Source organism: Amblyomma mixtum, chromosome 6 (assembly GCF_055824585.1).
Source record: "Amblyomma mixtum isolate Tamu chromosome 6, ASM5582458v1, whole genome shotgun sequence".
In the NCBI taxonomy this organism is placed as follows: domain Eukaryota; kingdom Metazoa; phylum Arthropoda; class Arachnida; order Ixodida; family Ixodidae; genus Amblyomma; species Amblyomma mixtum.
The window spans coordinates 22,642,347-22,646,044 of NC_143017.1; positions in this window are offsets into that span (position 1 = coordinate 22,642,347).

A 3,698-nucleotide genomic window follows, 5' to 3' on the forward strand; every position below is an offset into this window, starting at 1 on the left:
TTAGATCTTATTCCTATTACCAAGCAAAAGCGACGCCACGTTAAGTTAAACGGAAATCCCACGGATATCCACGCCTAGCGTCCAACCCGCATCGACGCGAACAGATCAGCTTCAATGGCCACTGCGGGAGAGTACTAGACTATCGCTGATTAGACTTTTTTAATGATATTTGCAGCCGAACACGCGTCGTGTTAAACGGAAGCACACTCTCGCTCTGTGCATTGAACATCGATGCCTTCGTCCCCTTCCACCTGCGGTGCGACAGGTCAGATCGGCTTAACTTCGTTCAGAGCTTACCCTTAGTTGAATGATGTCGCCGGACGTGCCGACGACGCAGAAAAGCAAAGTCGTGAGCCAATCAGGCTAAACACACGTTTTGGCACGTGTATTCATTTTAACTACGTTAAAACCATACCAACTGCTTTATCTACAATGATAGCTATTAAGTATTAAAACTGCATCTTCGTTAACGAAGTGGTAAATTCTCGTCTGCTGTCCCTACACATCTTATGATTTTTCATCGGCACCAAAGGTACAGACCGATATTGACCGCGCCTTCCTCCAGGAGGACTGCGGCAGTCTTAGCTACATATCCTGTGACAACAACTCGATAAGTTAGTCGAGAGCATACCCCTTCAGTGTCCAAACCTGGCAGTTCCTCATTATCATTGCTTGTAACGATAATATAATGGTCGAGAAGCCTATACGCAAGTACTAGCCATGTTCATATTGAGCAACATCAGGGGATCAAGACCGATTCGAAAGATGTCTTATCAATGCGTAAGCATTGCTTGGCTCACGCGTGGCGTTAACAGAAAGTGTGAGGATAAAGTGCGGACACTTACCCGAGCTTATTCGAATTACTTGGTAGTAACTCGGATAAGCTCGGGTAAGTTAGGAGGCGCGTCACGCAAGCTGCAGCCAATGGGTGGAAGCTCAGGTACGTTCGCAAGAGCGTCGCGCCAGCTGCGCGAGAAGTTGCGCAGGAAGAGCAACATGGGCCGCACAATCCCTATGGGTGGCTATGACAGGAACAGCCGCGCTCCAGTGCAGTGGCGCATCGCTTAACCGCTGCTCCAGTGCGCTGGTAGTTATATGAGGACTCGCCGCTGTCTATGAATTTTCGGGCGAAAGCCTTTAATGGCTCATACTGTCGTCCGTTAGCAGAGAGTTTCACACCTTTGGCAGATTTTAACTAGTGTTAACTCGGGGACTAAGAAAGATAAGTGAAAACTAATAGCTGCATCAGATAGAGGAGGAAAAATAAACCAATAAGCCTCGTTTGATGACTGTAGATTATTTAGGTAACTAATTATAGGCAAAAACGTTAAAATTGCGCCGAAATAGCGCGGACGTCGATACAGCCACGGGAGTGGTGTCACGTCACATCCACCGGAAGACGTCACGACATAGGAAAAATTGTCACAGAATGGTCGGAACAACGCCGAATTTGAGTCGAAATAGATGAAAAAATGTGTAATTAAGCGTAATTAACACTTAAGATCCCCGAATAGATGTATAATTTGGTTATCGATATAGCCACGGGAGCGGTGTGATGTCACAGCCACCGGAAGTCATCCCGGCATAATATCCTCGGCTTTCGCCTGTCAGCACTTTAGTTGCCAAACTGTCTTCGCAATTTCTTAGTAAAAAATTACCAAATTTCTATATACGTAATTTAACCCACTGAGCGCCGAATGGTGTGGAGTTTGTTGGACAACGCGAACTGATGGTGTCTTCGGCTGACACGCACTGCTTCCGTGCAGGTGCGCTGGAAGTGGCGCCAAATACTACACTAGTGGCCCGTCTCCTTGCACATCAGCTGAACGTGCGAAACAATCGCAGAGTGCCGTTGCCGTTTCTGCTGCCTGTTAACCGAGGCCTCCGAGTCCCTCGGTAATCTCAGAGGCTATGCCTACGAGCGGCCGACGCCAACTAGCGCAGTCAACAGTTTGTATAATTAGCAACAGCCTCTTCAGAACAGTGCAGTACCGCGCTTATAACTGGCGTTTATAGAATCGATGGGAAACGCGGTACCCACGAGCCTGCTCGTGAGATACTGCGATTAATTATGGGGGCTCAGGTTTGTAAGGCACCACACCAAGGCGTTATGCTTGCCGGTTTCGATGCACACACCTTTAGAGCTTCAGCTAGAGTGACTTTCGAAAATATCAGCAGGTGATTCTCAATCCACTAAGCGCCCCACATTGTCGCTTTATTGATATCCTTTTTTTTAACCTGTGCATACGTTGGCAAAAGGTACGATGTTATAAACTGCAGGCATGCCGGATGAACAGAACATGCCGTTCGCTGCAATAGCTAAGGCAAAACTTTCGAGACTAAAAATATTGACAAACCTTTAACTTCTTTATCACGGAAAGCACATAGCTCGCCGGCCAGTGGCTGCATGATTGCAGCTCGAATAAATGCATTGAAGCTGCTATAATATTCAACATTTCTTTAGAATGTGCCCACTTGTTATGATTCGTCCGTTTTTCCTCTTCGTCGATGCTGCGTCAACCAACGAGCGCGAACAGCGTCGTATGCTAGCGAACGCTGCACGACTGGATTGCACCGCGCTTCACCGTCGGTCTCCACGGTGGCTCGGGATAGGGGGTAGGGATGGGTTCTGCTGGCAGGCCCACACCCCCTACCCCCTATCCCGAACCCCACCCGAGAGGACTGGGAGGCGACCCTGTCCGGTTGCTGCACCCTCGAGGCCCAAAGGGCCTTAACGCAGCGCGCCCGGGCTGCGGCAAACGCCAATGGTGTGCCTGACTAGGCATCCCACCTAGTGGTTGTAAGGGCGTGACCCTTCAGGTCACGACCCCCAACACCTCTCTCTATGATTAATAAATGTTTTCACCACCACCACCACGGTGGCACGGCGGCGTGCACGCGTGTCGTGCTCGTCCCACCCGAATGTACGGCACTGCACGAGTGGCATCCAGCCGAACGTGGGGAACCGCACGAGTGCGTAGAAAACTCCAGGAGTGTCGTCAGCCGAAGACACCATAAGTTACACAAACGCACGAACCACAAACGCAACAACAGTAACAGCAGCAGCGCCCAATGCTTTCGAATTCATAGCACGTACCCAGACTTACGTGTCCCGGTAGATTTTTTTTTACGCATTACAGCTCACTTTCCGCTTGTGCTAGTTAATTAAGCGACCGAAGTGTAATTCTTTCAAAAAAAAAATTTGTAGGTTCAAGTGATGCAATATTGTGCTTCCCATCCGTAAACAACGCAGACCAAATTCACATGACTTTTCTAGGTGTTTTGTTTTTTTAATGCAATGAGTCGGGGCCATCGTAATACTCTTGAGTTCCACAGCAGTGAAGTTAAGAGCTGCGCTAAGTACTTTGTAATACTTTTGTAGTGCAGATAGTAGTTTGCGACATAATTTGGCGATATTCCTTTGAGCTTACAGCACCATCACCTCCAATTTCCTCTCATAAACATATGGTGTTTTTATCGAGATCAGTGTACAAGTCTTGTAAATCCAACGGCTCAGGTACGCAGCGGTGCCACTGTTTCCTCGAGCTTTAACCACCCTAACCGATGATAGCATTGCTACAAGACTCGCGCTGCTAAACTAACATCGAAGTGAATTAAATAACGCAAAGTCGTGAACCAAGATTTATTTCTGTTGGCCAGTGCTCTTGGGAAGGCCGTCATATGTGTTTAGAAACATA